This window comes from Chelonia mydas, chromosome 11 (genome assembly GCF_015237465.2).
Source record: "Chelonia mydas isolate rCheMyd1 chromosome 11, rCheMyd1.pri.v2, whole genome shotgun sequence".
NCBI classification, from domain to species: domain Eukaryota; kingdom Metazoa; phylum Chordata; order Testudines; family Cheloniidae; genus Chelonia; species Chelonia mydas.
The window spans coordinates 3,931,056-3,946,995 of NC_051251.2; positions in this window are offsets into that span (position 1 = coordinate 3,931,056).

Sequence of the window (15,940 nt, forward strand, 5' to 3'; positions counted from 1 at the left end):
TATGGCAGATCCAGGAATTAAACCCAGGTCTCCAGTCCAGTGCCTTTGCCCCAGAAACATTCAATAAATGCATTAAAGAATATGAGGCTCTCAGATCCTATGGTGCCAGGGGCCAGATAAGTACCATAGATCGATCGGTAAATGTCTCTCGTATATAAAACCAGGGGACCAGCTGTACAGAAGACAAGATGAAATATACAGGCAGAACCCCCTTTAGCTGAAATGCAGCTATGACGACTCTTGTGATTTTTGTATGAGTCTCTTGATATTTGGTGAGTTTCTTAAAGCTTCAGTGCCTGGAATCTGGTGAATCTGTGAAGTTCTTGGCTCTAAGCGTTGTTTTGTTTTTAAAGGACATGACCAGCCATCCCAGTGGCAGAGAAACACATGAAAACAATAAGTGTTAGCTAAAGCTCAGAAAGCAGAATGTAAATAAAAAGAACCATTTTTTTTATTGGGGGGCCATGGCGACTCGTGATTTTTAATGCTGCGAAGATTTGCTCCAAGGTTACAGAAGCAAACCCCCGGGCTAGCGAGTCAAGCTCTCCATTTTAATCAGGCCTCCCTGAGGGAAGATTGGAGTTATCTGAACGTTCGGGTGAATCTAGCCTGCTTCCCTCTCTTCTACTCCCATGCTCAATATATTTCAAATCTTCAGAGATTTCTTCCCTTATCGTTTCATGGCTTCCTACTGTACCGGCTTTCACTGGATTTCAGGTGCCATTCAGATGACAACTCGGCTGCCTAAATTCTTGAAATACCAAGATCATATTTCACCTGATTTGGCACTGGAGAATGTTCACTATCTCACCCACCTCCCATCTCTTCCCGTGATGCATGTCTACAAGCACATAATCACCTATCTATATTATATCTGGCAAATCCTTGTTGAGCTATTGTGCAGGGTGGGGGCATTTTATGCACTCAAGAGGTGCATGGTATAGGGCTTTATCCTCACTTCTTTGGGTATTACAAGACTATGAGTAGGTAGGATGGATAGTCTAGGAACCAGGAAGCTAGCATAGGCTGTAGGAGACCTGGTTCAAGTCTTCGTTGTACTGTACTAAAAACTTCCCCTGAGACATTAAGTCAGTCATTTAATTCTGCCTTGGGTCTCAATTCTCCAGCTGAACAGGACTGATCCCAACCTTGCTGGGAGGATAAAAATCATAGACTATCAGGGTTGGAAGGGACCTCAGGAGGTCATCTAGTCCAACACCCTGCTCAAAGCAGGACCATTCATCCATTCATGAAGGTGAAGTGCTCAGATACTGTGATGATATGGGTCCTATAAGTATATTGATAACTGCACCACCGTTACTCCCGGTTTACATGGGCATGACTCTAGGCCCTATGGGGGTTAACATTAGAGAGACATCAGCCAGACCCCTTCCTTTTGTAATCCAGTCAGGGCCCATGAACTACGGCAGGTCAGACTGAATAAGTCCTTGGACGGGAGACCTCCAAAGGATAGCGGGGTGCTGCAGGCCATGCTATGAGTCATGTCGCAGCATTTTTCTCTGAAACAGCCCTCAGCCAACACTCCAGCGTGGTGTGGTGCTGGAGGTATAAAGCAGAGTCCCCCCAACCACCTGTGGTCATTACAGATCTGCTACTATTTTTGATGAGAGTTTTGGTGTTAACGCTGAAATCCTGGCCAAATTCCAACTCTGGCAATCACACTCGGCTAATGTGAGCTCCATTTGCCATTTCAACGGCATGTAACTTTCTTCTTCAGTTGTTAAACGTTTGAGTAATACTGCTGCGTGCTGGTATAAACAACTGATATGCTCCTCCCTAGAGGTGGACAAAGCAATTCCTGCATATCGTTTACCCTACGACACTCTGAGCCTGAAAGGAAAGGTGCTATAGAAGTGCAAAGTGTTGTTACTGTTGCAATGAAGAGGCTAGCACGTAACACTCTAAGAAGAATCTGAACTCTGAGATAAGCTCTATACTGCTGATGGAGATTCTCCTTTAGCTCAAGTGGTAGGGGCCTGTGTCTTTGGAACCGGAGGACTGAGTTTTATCTCTACTACTCTAGTGGTCTAGATGGTCAAGTATGCAGCACAGAGATGACTATAAAGTTCTCATTACTATGTTCTTTGTTGGCTTGGCTTTGATAAATACCCAAATGTCTGAATGATTCTCCAAACCTCTTGGCTCTGTCAGTCTCGCAAGGACATGCATCTCCCATGAGATTCAATATCACTTCTGCTCCCAGCTAAGCCAAAATCCCAGTGAGATGAGTCAATTTTCCTGTAACATTTAGCATTTCTGTGCCCACTTCCCAGCTGGCACCTGGGAAATTCAGACCTCCACAAAACTGAAGAACAATGAGTTGGGGTTTTTTTGGGGTGGGGGGAGGCGAGAATTCCTTTTGACCTTTGTAACTCTTGGCTCATGTCTGGTTTGATTTTGGTTGAAGGGTCACGTCAGTCCTTGCTTCACCAGAATTGATTCTGAAGGGGACACAGTGGCACCATCAGTGGTGACTTGGCCCAGAGAATGTCTTTATCTGACTGAAGGAAGCCCGATACCACAGTGGTATTGTTATTCATCTGCTGCAGTGAACTGTGCTACCAATCAGAGAGCAGACCATGATTCATGCACCCATCGGGCACGAGTCAGTCCTGATGGTAACTCCACTGATTCCGGTCTCTGACATCTCCTGCTGGATGTCCACCACCAGCTGAAAATAACTTGGCTGAAACAGAGTTCCTCCTCTTCCCTCTCTCATGACCTCCTCTATCACTGCTGGGGATGCTATGACCCTCCCTGTCCCGCAGCCTTGCTATCATCTTCATGTCTCTCTCTAGTCCCCTCAAATTGACACTGTCACTAAGACCCAGATCCTCATTGAAATCAGTGGAAATCAGGAGCCTCAATATCTTTGAGGATCTGGGCCTTAATCTTCCCATTTTCTTCCTTCTCATCATCTTCTAAATCCACCCATTCCTCTCCATTTCCACTGCCAAGAGCCTGATTGTCTCTCGCCTCCACTCCCTCCTTTGTGTCATTCCCTATATTGGCCTCACCACCTCCCTTCAGTCAGTGCAACATGCTGCGGACAAAATCACCCTCACCATCCATTCCTCTGCCTACATCCTGCCTCTTCTCTGTTCCCTTTCCTGGGCTCTGTCTCACCCTCCACATGAAGTTCAAGCTCCTCCTGTCCTCAGCTTTATGCTCCGGCACAACCAGGGCCTCTCCTACCTCTCTATTCTTGTCTTACTTTCTCCCCTCATATCCCCTTTGGCTCAGGCCAACCTGTCTGATTCATCTCCTCCTTCATGTCCTGTTCCCTCTTCAGGCTCAGTGCTTTCTTCCAGGCAGCCCCCTAGGCCTGAAATCCAGACCAGGCTCCACCATCACCTGCTGAAAATACATTTCTTCCAAGAAGCCCACACGATCCTACTCCTTCCCTCAGGGAAACGCTCAAGTCACAGCCCCACAGCAAAGCTCTGTGACTCACCTTCCTTCCCGCTCAAATTAAAATTAAAAATAAAAACAGATCAAGGAACCGGCCAGAAGGCAGGATGTCCTTCTCTGCACATTCACAATCCTTGTGTTGCTTCTTTTCCTCTTCCCTGTGTCTGTATATGGGTAGTGAGCACAGGACAAGGACTGTTTCTTCTTATTTATCTGTGAAGCACCTGGCACACAGCTGACATTGTACTGATATTAAATAGAAATGTTAATCTGCTCCCACCTGGCTGGAATATGCTGTACTTTCTTCTTCCATGTCTCCAGAGCCTCCATCCTTTATTTATTATTACTTATACCAAGCAGTAAAAGAGCCATCCAGTAAATCTGCTTCTCTCTATTACTCTATGGCTTTGATCCTGGAAGTTCCTGCACTGTGCGCAGCAGGGAGCTGATGACTGTTGTCCTCCAGTGTAAACGGGAACCGGGGTGACCGATGGGAACAAGCAAAGTGGAGCACTAGCCAGGCCCTCTGCAGTAGTATGTCTCAAGGAGTCTGAGGGCTGGCTCCCTTGCTCAGAAGTGCACAGTATGAAAAGTGTCATGGGATGGGTGGAGAATGACCATGTCTCAGAAGACACAGACTCAGGCTCGATCATCATCATAGAATCGTAGGACTGGAAGGGACCTCAAGAGGTCATCTTGTCCATCTTCTGTGCTCATGGCAGGACTAAGTATTATCTCCATCCTGACAGGCATTTGTCTAACCTGCTCTTAAAAATCTCCGGTGATGAAGATTCCACAACCTCACTACACAATTTATTCCAGTGTTTAACCACCCTGACAGTTAGGATTTTTTTTCTAGTGTCCAACCTAACCCTCCACCCCCACCCCCACTTGCTGCAATTTAAACCCATTGCTTCTTGTCCTATCCTCAGAGGTTAAGGAGAAGAATTTTTCTCCCTCCTCCATGTAAGAACCTTTTATGGACTTGAAAACTGTTCTCATGTCCCCCTTCCGTCTTCTCTTCTCCAGACTAAACAAACCCAGTTTTTTTCAATCTTCCCTCACAGGTCATGTTTTCTAGACCTTTAATCATTGTTGTTGCTCTTCTCTAGACTTTCTCCAATTTGTTCACATCCTTCCTGAAATGTGGCGCCCAGAACTGGGCACAATACTCCAGTTGAGGCCTAATCAGCGCGGAGTAGAGCAAAAAAAAATTACTTCTCGTGTCGTATTTACAACACTCCTGCTAATGCATCCCAGAATGATGTTTGGGTTTCTTGCAACAGGGTTGCAGTGTTGACTCCTATTTAGCTTGTGATCCACTGTGATCCCTTCCTGCAGCACTCCTTCCTAGCCAGTCATTTCCCATTTTGTATCATGCTAATGTGGTGCTTAGCTGAGCACTTTTCGTTTAGGCTTCACTCTTGCTACTAGGCCAGAGTAGCCTGGCAGCCTCTAGCTAATGCAGGATTGGGTTCCCCTGGACCTCTGTCCTGTTATCACTGTTTATCTTGTATTTATACATGTAACAGGCAACAAACACACAGGGCAGGACCCAACCATACGTGCTGGAACTAGGGATGCGGCCGCATCCCCCGGCTTGACGTGGTTTCCATTATATACATGGTTTACAGTTGGGCTCAATGGCTCTCAGCGGCCCCACTATACAAAGTGTTCCACCGCCCCGAACCCAACCCAAAGGGGGAGTCATTGTAGCTCAGGCCGTACGCAATGTTACGACCCCTCTTCTACCCCCCGAGCCAGTGACAGAAAGGTCTGATCCCTTAGTAGGTGTAGGACGTTCAGCAGGTTGTTTCTAACAGCACTGGGAAACAGCTGGTCTTTAGGCAGCCTGGGGTTTTTTGTGCTAGTCAAGACATTACAATGCTGCTACATTTCTCATTCCCCACAGGCGGGGGGGGGGGAGGGGGGAATGATACAGTTTCTCTGCTGATTCATCTGCTTCTACAGTTTGGGGTGTTATGTTTATTTTCCCAAAGCCTTTTTTTTTTTTTCCCTCTTTCCCAGACTCTCACAGGTCCCAAGGTCAGAGCTGATGTCTGCACTGGGGGCGCATCCTGTTTTGTCATACAATCGTTTAATTGCTATTTAAGAGAACTTATGCAACTGACCTTTAACATGGCAGAGTCTCCCTGTGGTACTCAATTCCTTACACTGACATCCGAAAAGAAAGAAAAAGCTTCCTTTGGCTAATGGGAAAGTCATCCCACAGGGAAGATGAATAAGGCAGGTGGGACAAGAGAGCTGACAGAGCTCAGAGTGGAGGTCAGTTATATACAAGACCAGCATTTATTTAGGTTTAGATTTTTCTCCATTTCAGTGCAAGCTAAAAGATCAACCACGCCACAGAGGCAGCCATGTTCTACCGGGGGTATGTAAATTACATAACGAGCAAACAAATCTAATCTTATTTATGGGGCACCCTGTGTCATAAGGACCCTCTTCTCTGAATCATTGTCAAAATCTCAAGCCCAAATTGTATTAAGTTTTGGTCAGGGGACAATGAATTGTTTTCACCTATTCTGATTTCTTTCAATACAGTCACTATTTGTAAGGATTCTTCAACACATAGTTTTCAGGCCATGGGTTGTTTGTGAACTCTTTGCATTGACTATTCATGTGGTGTGATTGGTCGCCTAAGTGACCTGGTGTTGTTCCTGAATTCTGACTGGATAAATGAAGCTTTTAAAACAGGAGAATAGCAGATGATGAACGAGCAAAGGACGGTCAAGCCCAGCGCTTAGATTCCCCAACAAAATCATACATTGTTTTTTTTTTCAATATTCATCCAGCTGAACATTATTTATATAGAAGCTTTGGGGCGCATGGACATTCATAGACATATGAGAAGCCTAAAGCCCTGATCGGAGCAGTTTACAGCTGCACCAAGACAGAAAACATTCAGTGCATTTTGAGACATGGTATGTGTCACAGACACAGGGCCTGCGTAGCATGCAATGCCCTTTCTCCCCCTGGGGGGACCCATCAGGTGGAGGGAGAAACGAAGAGAATTCATCACCTATTCAGTCTTTGACCTTTCTGCTGAGATTAGCAAGGAGGGGCCGTAACTAGTGGTATTTTTTGGTGATGTGGACTCATATCCACCAGGAACTGCAGCATGATCACCAGTGCATTTATCGCGGGCCACACACAAGTTACATTCTTTTTTAGCTTCTCCTTACGAGGCAGAGAAGAGATAATGACATCACTTAGCTGGAGACCCTTGTATGCTTTTGTGTTCGTTTAGACAATCGGATCACAGGAGAAGCTAGTGTGAGACTCATTCTCATTCCCAGGAGATCCCTGGGGGCAACAGTAAAGCTAAAATAAAACACCCCAGGCAAAATGGTAGCATCAGCGTAACATTCAGGTGGAGAAATTAACCAGCACATGCAAAGACAGTGATAAAAGGTCAGCCTTAATGCTGCACCATTGGTCATACGCCTTCAAACACACTCACTCTAGATCATTTATATATTACAGCTAATACAATACACATTTTACAAACTGGAATTATGGACCTTACACCCACAGCACACAGAGCAAATTTCTACTGTGCAGTTGCATGTTTTCTGTATTTAAATGGTCATAATTTGACAACTACTGGCTTGATTTTTTTTTCAAATTTGGCTTATTATTGAGATCTCATAAACTAGGCAGTAAGGTCCGATTAATGTTTCTGCAGAATAAAAAAATGCATTCTGGTTTCCAGGTATATATTAGCTAACAGCACTCATTTAATGTAGCCAAAGAGACTGTCTCCACATAAACCTCCCCAGGCATATTGAAAACATCATCTTCTTTAATTTCACCCATTTAAATTAAGACTCGAATCTAATTAAAAAGCTATCTCCTTCATTGTCTTTGCAAACTGACTGTGGAATTCCTCTATATGTGGTGGCCACCTGGAGTTATAGTCTTGTTGCCCAGAGGAAAATACCCATGTGCATTTATGAATTGTTCCTAATGTCTGGCTAGATGGTGGGGATAGTTTCTTCTTGGCGACTGTAAGAATGGCTGCATGAAATCAACATGGTGATCGTTTTGGCTGGGCTTAAGTAGTATTCCCCATGCATTCTGGCTGCCCACAGAAGACTAGTAGATAAATAAATAATTAAGACATGTCTATCTTCCCAGCATAATGCTCCCTGCCAGCTCCCTTTAGCCCTAGAAATGAAGCTGCACAACCTGAAAATGCTCCAACTACTCCAAAATGCAGCAGCAGGTCATCTTACAAGCAGAGGTCACCATGAGCACCTCACCTTGATGTTCTTCACCACATCCCCTGTCGACACAGAGTCCATGTCAAAGGCTCTGTCCTGACATTCAAATCCCTCCCTGGGACTGAGCTATTTGAGAGGTAACTCCTGCCGTGACTGCAACCTCCCATGATAGTTACGTTCCACTGGAACAAGGACACTGTCAACCAAACGAGGGGTATGCAGTGATGTTGTAGCTGTGTCGGTCCCAGGATATTAGAAAGACAAGGTGCGTGAGGTCATATAGTTTATTGGACCAACTTCTTTTGGTGAGAGAGACAAGATTTCGAGCTTGTACATAGCTCTTCTTCAGGTCTGGGAAACTTACTTAGGACAAGTCTACGCTACAGACCTATGTCGGTATAAGTATCTCACTCGGGGGCGGGGAGGGGGGGCTGAAAAATCCACACCCATGAGTGATGTAGTTATACCGACCTTAACCCCCCATGTAGACAGAGCTATGTCAATGGGAGACCGCTCAGGGAGGTGGATTAACTATGCCAACGGGCGAGCTCTCTCTCATCAGCGTAGAAGCGTCTTCACTTAAGCACAACAGCAGCACATCTGCAACGGTGCAGCTGTGCCGATGCAGTATTTTTAGTGCAGACCCGCCCTCAGAGTGTCACAGCTAAATACAAGGTGGGGCAGATTACTTAGCAAAAGCAGTTAACACGTTTCGAGGGACCCTTCAAGGTGAAGTGGCCCGTTAGCACCTGTGGGTGAAGCACTTTTCACAAAGTGATCACTCCATATCTGACCTCTCAGTCCTCAGCACTCCAAGGAAACTTGTGCAAAGCTTAGAATCATAAAAGATCAGGGTTGGAAGGGACCTCAGGAGGTCACCTAGTCCAACCCCCTCCTCAAAGCAGGACCAATCCCCAACTAAAACATCCCAGCCAGGGCTTTGTCAAGCCTGACCTTAAAAATATCTAACGAAGGAGATTCCACCACCTCCCTAGGCAACCCATTCCAGTGTTTCACCACCCTCCTCGTGAAAAAGTTTTCCCTAATATCCAACCTAAACCTCCCCCAAGCTTTCAAAAGATGAGCCTGGGAGCTTAAATTCATAACTTAGTTTGTCACTAAAAATCATGGACTGAATAGAGACATGGGATTTATGGCTTAAGACAATGATCTATAATCCACCAACAACCCTCCGAATTACTTCCCCCCCCCCCTTCTTTTCCTCCCTATAACTGGAAGTGTGTTTTACAGGCCACTTGACCTTGAAGGGTCCCTTGAAATAAGTGTTACTTACTTATGCTAAACAATCAGGTCCACCTTGTATTTAGCTGTGGCACTCTGAGTTAAAGATGCCCAGACTGAAGAAGAGCTCTGTGTAAGCTCGAAAACTTGCCTCTCTCACCAACAGAAGATGATCCAATAAAAGATAATGCCTCATAGAATCATAGAATATCAGGGTTGGAAGGGACCTCAGGAGGTCATCTAGTCCAACCCCCTGCTCAAAGCAGGACCAACACCAACTAAATCATCCCAGCCAGGGCTTTGTCAAGCCAGGCCTTAAAAACCTCTAAGGATGGATGTTAGGGGCCTTATTCCTTCACCCACTTACTTCCCTGGTCCTTCTCGCATGAACAGAGAGCAACAATACCCGAAGTCCAAAGGTGCAAACAATTCGATGTTTATTGGGATGAACTTCCAGCAAGCATGATTCCAGTTTCCTTCCTTAGTGTCCCCCTTCCCAGCTCTGACACCACAGAGCCTTACACCTGTTCCCATTCCCCCCTTAGCAAAACATGATTCTAATTTCCCCGCCCCCCATTCCCTGTTCCCATTTCCCCCACACACACACACTCCCTGATTGACTGCAGACTATATAGTAAAACTTGAGTTCTGCTTAGCTATACCTTAACCAATCATTTTCCTGAAATTTAACTAACCAATCCTAACATATTGTAACATGATTATTTAACCAATTATATCCCACTACCTTAATTAGTTTACACCCAGCAAAATTAATTATACAGCAGACAGGAACAATCACAGAACCAGACAGAGATTATGCAGACAAACAATAGCAAAGTGGGAACTATCATGACAAAACAATACAGAAGTGAGGATTTCACATCCCAGCTATTGATAAGTGAGTTCTTGCCAGACAGGATGCTATCAAACTAAGTTTCCTTTTACATTTTCTAGGCACTTCCCTTTCTCCGGAGGTGACAGGCATTATCAGGACAGGATTGTATTCCTAACAGCCCAATAGCACCTTCTTTCAATGTGACTAGTTTGGAATGTGAGGCTGTGACCGGTCGCTTCCCAGCTTATGGCTGCCTCTGCTGCTTAGCCAAAGGCCTTAGCCTAAGCACAGGGCCTCAGACTGTCACAGTAAGAGAAGGCCCTTACACCGGCAGACAGTGATTTTGATTCTTTCTTTTATACCTCTAGAACTAGCTAAGTGATAAGAATACACCTAAATTCTTAAAGACCAGGCATTTGCAGACAGGCCTGAATATCTATATCCTAACAATGGAGATTCCAACACCTGCCTAGGTAACCCATTCCAGTGCTTCACCACCCTCCTAGTGAAATAGTGTTTCCTAATATCCAACCTAGACCTCCCCCACTGCAACTTGAGACCATTGCTCCTCGTTCTGTCTAACCAATAGACGGGAGCTGCTAAGCTGGATTCACTTTGTTACAGACCCCCTGTGTGGCCTTGAGCAAGTAATATAGCCTCTCCAGGCCTCAGTTTCCCATCTCTAAAATGGAGCTAATAGCACTGCCCCTACCTCATAGTTGGAGCTGTGAGGATAAATACATTGTGGGGTGCGGTGGGGACCATATAATTACCTTTGATAGAAAGGATCTGGCCTTGCAGTCTCGTCTAACATGCGAGACATGCATGTAGTCACCATGTTTTTAAAAATAACGTGGACGCTCTAGAGATGAACAGGAGCCAGCCTGAAATCTGGGTCTGAGATGTGCAGCTTGGGCACACCTCTAGTCAATGCACTGATAGGTTCCATCATGCAGGACGCTGAGATCTTATTTATGGCGGTGCACACAACGAGAGAGGTGCTTTCCAAAGGCCCTGCTCCCGGGATCTCACACTGTCAGGGCAGACAGACAAACAAGTAGAGGAAGAGCCAGTGGGCAAACGGATCGAAGTGACGGTGCACTGGATGTTACTCGTGCAATGCTCCAGATACCAGCAAGTGAATTGATGAAACAAACTGACGACAGTTTTCAGTTGAACAGAAATATTAACAGGGTTATAAAAGGGCCATCAGCAGAGGTGAAGGCCTGATTTGGGCCTGGGGGCTGAACTCCTTTTGTTCACCGAGAGGTGTTTTCTGGGCTTGTGTTGTGTATGTCCTGTCGATAACCAGGGGATGGGGACTGAGGTTTTCGTTCTCCAGGGATGCCGAGCCAGGACCTTTCGCTGCCATTAATTTCTTAGCGTTTCCTCCAAAATCCTCCTATTCCCTGACTTGCTTCAATGCACGAGTCAGAGAGGAAGACACAGGGCCTGATCCAAAGCCCATCAAAAATCTCTGGGAATCTTTCCATTGACTCCTGTGATCTCTGGCTCAGGCTCTCTGTGTCCTTTAATTGTTTGGGGCTCATGATAAAGCCCAGAGACAGCGGGCTCTGAGAAGAGGCAGATTACCATTGTTTTCACAAGCCTGGGATATGCGGATCTGTTTATTGTGCAGATGCCAACAGCTAACATATCCATTGTGTTCGACATACACAGGTCCTAATGCTTTATTATGGGGAGCAGGCATTTTAGCTGGCTTATGGTCTTTATTGTCAGGCTGTGTACACGGAGGATGGAGCACTGGATTTCATTTTGCGCTGACTCCCAGTTGTATTTGGCCTGATTCCCTATTAATGATCATGCATGCTTTGAGCTGTATTTTATTAAGTTGCCCAGAGGCCCTCTGGCATGGGGCATGTAAATATATTATTAGATTCTTGCTAATGAAAGGATAATAACAAGGAAAAGGCATTTATTCAGGCTATGCTGTGTAGGCAAAACCACGTCTTTTTATCAGTGTTGGTGGTGTTTTTTCCTGGCCATATACAACTTCCATCCTTATCTATGTGGTTAGAAAAAGAGGGTAGGAAACATTTGAAGTGACTAATTCATCAGAAATAATTTCTTTGATTAATGTTGCCACTTTGTCTATTTTGGAATTTAGCTCAGGATTTTCTCATGTTCATTTGAGACCTATCTGACATAGAATAGAATAGAATATCAGGGTTGGAAGGGACCTCAGGAGGTCATCTAGTCCAACCCCCTGCTCAAAGCAGGACCAATCCCCAACTAAATCATCCCAGCCAGGGCTTTGTCATCCACCGCTGGAAGCGACCTCTGGGGATGAGGATATTGTTACACCAATTAACTTGCAGATTTGTATCTTCCACCAAGGGAGGCATATATCTTTCAGGTGTACACTGTTCAGGAGGGATAGTCTAATGGATGGAAGAATAGTCTAGAGCCAATGCCTGGGGTTCAATTTCCACCTCAGCCACAGACTCCCTGCGTGATCATGGGCAATCATTTAATGTACCCGGTGCCTCCGTTTCCTTGCTGTAAAATTGGGGATAATATTTCCCTACCCCACAGGGGCAGTGAACGGAGGATTCTGAAGTGCTCAGATGCTATGGTGAGGAGGATCATGCACGCCCCTAGGTACGATGGATAGACTTCACGGTTTACTGCGTCGCTGTGTGTCGGCAGATAGGGCCATGCCAATTTTTGTCACAGCGGGCATCAGAGGGGCACCCCATCCTTTCAACTCAGTAATACACTTTGTTAACACCATCTCTCTCCATCTTATCCATTTCTTCCTTCAGTTTTGGAAGCAATCGGTTTTGGCTTCCTCTGGGCTGTGTTGAGAGCCTCTTTCAATGGCATCTCCTTTAAACTAGCCGTTTTCACCAAGCAGCATCCTAATGCCCCTTCTGCCTTTCCTCAGGCTCATCCCAATAGCTGTGGCTTGGCCAAGAGGTTGCTTGCAATGGCCTCTTACAAGACAAAGGTACTGGGGATGTGTTCCTTGTTCCTGTAGCTCATGCAGGTTTGAATTGAGCCAGGTAAATTGTCTGTCCCCTGGATCACTGAGCACTATTCTGGACTGTCTAGCTAGAGGCGAGGGCTTACCTCCTTAAAAGTATTTCTACAAATGACTGTCACCTCTGGCTCTGAATCAGTTTTAAAATAACCACCAATATGGCCGATTTTGAGGTTAACAGTTCCTGTGTCTTCATGGATGCTGTCTTTGCACTCAGATCTCAAGAAGTAAGCATCACTTGGCTCTGCTTGGGTTTCCTAACTGTGGTCTACAAGGTCACAAAGGCAGCATTATATCCAAATAGAGAAGAACCAATACCCCAGAGCTGAACAGTCCAGTGAAGACCCATCTTGAAGGATGACTCATATGATGAGATGGATATGACTAAGGGGGGATATGATAGAGGTCTATCAAGTCATGACCGGTGTGGAGAAAGTGAATAAGGAAGTGTTATTTACCCCTTCTCATAACACAAGAACTAGGGGTCACCAAATGAAATTAATAGGCAGCAGGCTTAAAACAAATAAAAAGAAGTATTTCTTCACATAATGCACAGCCAACTTGTGGAACTCTTTGCCAGAGGATGTTGTGAAGGCCAAGACCATAACAGGGTTCAAAAAAGAACTAGATAAGTTCATGGAGGATAGGTCCGTCAGTGGCTATTAGCCAGGATGGGCAGGGATGGTGTCCCTAGCCTCTGTTTGCCAGAAGCTGGGAATGGATGACAGGGGATGGATCACTTGATGATTACCTGTTCTGTTTATTCCCTCTGGGGCACCTGGCATTGGCCACTGATGGAAGACAAAAAGAAAAGGAGGACTTGTGGCACCTTAGAGACTAACAAATTTATTTGAGCATCAGCTTTCGTGAGCTACAGCTCACTTCATCGGATGCAAATACAACCTGAAACTCTTCAAGTTCAGAAAGGCTAGTAAAGTCCATCGCTTCAGCAAGGGGATGTCACTGCCACGCCTGTCAGCGGGTTCTGTGCCACTGACCTGGCACTAAGCCACAGTGGCTCCTCTTCCACACCAGAAATCATCTCCAATGAAGATTTAAGGTATTATGCTTTAAAGATTTCAGGAAGGGAACAATTCACAAGCAGCCCTGGGAGGATGCAGACAAACTGAGAAGGAAGACAAGATACTGGGCTAGATGGACCTTTGGTTGGACCCAGAATGGCCATTCTTATGTTCTTATACCAAGAGTAAAGACACTTAGGACAAATGCTGCTCTTGTGATAGAACTATTTGGAGAGCTTTGCACAAAGTTCTAGTCAGTTCTCACTCTACCAGAATTGGATAAACAACCCCCTACCTCCAGAAAACTGGAGAGATCCCAGAATTCCTTTGCTGGAAACTAAACTGTAATGAAACCATCTCCTAGAGACAACACACCAGTTATGCACAGGAGCCTAGACAGAATTATCACTGTGTATCTATCTAATCTGTGCTTTAAACATTACCAAGGCAGAGGCAGTCCTCTCCCCAGAACAAGCCATATGAATTCCCAGGCACCCTCATGGACTGTGAATCCTGAAAAATCACATTAAAATCCGCATGCACAAAGATAGACTATTAGAAAGAACAGGAGCTGGAGCAGTTGTGTGTATTTTATGCCTGATGTCTTTGGAAAGGGTTTTGCTAGAAACTCTAAAGCGTAGCAAGCATTATATCAACAGAACACCAAAAAGTATGGCCCCTGAGGGACAGAGCGTTGTACATGCTCTGGGCGATGAAGAAACCAAAGCAATTATTTACTTTCTGTTCTCCGAAATCCTGTACATCTGTGTCACTGGGGCATTAGGTCGAATGAGGAGGGGTTTAACAGTGAAAGGAGCTTTCAAGAGAGGTTCGTGATTGCTGGTTTTGGTAGCACGTGATGCATACCGTAGATCAGGGGGATGAGAGAGAGAGAGAAAGGAAAGCACACGTGTTAAAATAGATGCCAGCAAGGAGTGAAGAGTCTGAGGCCACTGTGTCTATACATCTCCCCGTGGCACAAGGTGGCACCTTGCCATTCCTTATCAGAGACTTCACATTGGAATAGCTATTGTTTTTTTTTTCAAGTTTGAACTTGTTCATGTAAAGGGACAATGTAAAGAAAAATCATGTCTTTTAAAGGCTTATAGTTATTACTGTCATTTATACAGTCGAGGAGTTTAAGGTCAGAAAGGGACCACTATGATCATCTTGTCTGTCCTCTTCCATGGCATTGTCCAGCAAACCTCACCCAATAATTCCGCCTTCAAGCCTGCTAACGTGGGGTTGAACCAGACCATATCCTTTAGAAAGAGACAGTGTTGATTTAAAGACTCCAGGTGGTGGAACATCTGCCCCACCCCTGGGGAATGTGGAGCAGTGGTTAATTACCCTAACCCTTACAGTTAAACACTTGCATCCGTATTTCCACTTCTGAGTTTTTCTGATTTCATCTTCCAGCCACTGGCTCTTGTGCTAACTTCAAACAACCTCCACTATCTTCTCTCGTTGCCGGTATTTATATTGCAATAGCAGCCAATGTGGGATAGGCATGTTTCAAATCTATAAGAAGTCACGGTCCCTGCTCCAAAGACTATATCATCCGAAAGACCAAAAATCAAAGGGCAAAGGAAAGGGATACAATGGAGTGACCTGGAGTCGATTCCCTGCTCTGCCATGGACTTCCTGTGTGACCTTGGCCAAGTCACTCACGCCCAGATCCTCACAAGTATTTAGGGGCCTCAGGTCTCCATCTGTAAAATGGGGATAACAGCACTTCCTTGTCCACAGGGGTTTTGAAAGGATGAATACATGAAAGATTATGAGATGCTCAAATACTATGGCAAGGGGGGCATAAACTATTCCCCCCTGCCCTCCTATCTAATCATTACTAAGGAGCTGGTTTCTTGAACCCATCTCAGCGAAAGCGAGTCTTGTGGATGGAGTGGAATGATGTGAGGGAAGAGACCTGGGGTAGTTGGTTTGGGGTCAGTGTGGCGGGGGGGAGTTCCTAATAACTGCTATGCTGCTTAAACCTGAAATAATTTTATAAATCTAGTTTGCCATCCACCCTCACTGCCCATTGCCTATCTGCCCATCACTCTGCATTGGCAGTGAAATGAGACAGGGTAGATTCATTCCCTCTTTCTCCTTCATTAACACAGCGTTGTCTGTGGGCAACCAGCACTAGAAAAGAAATCTT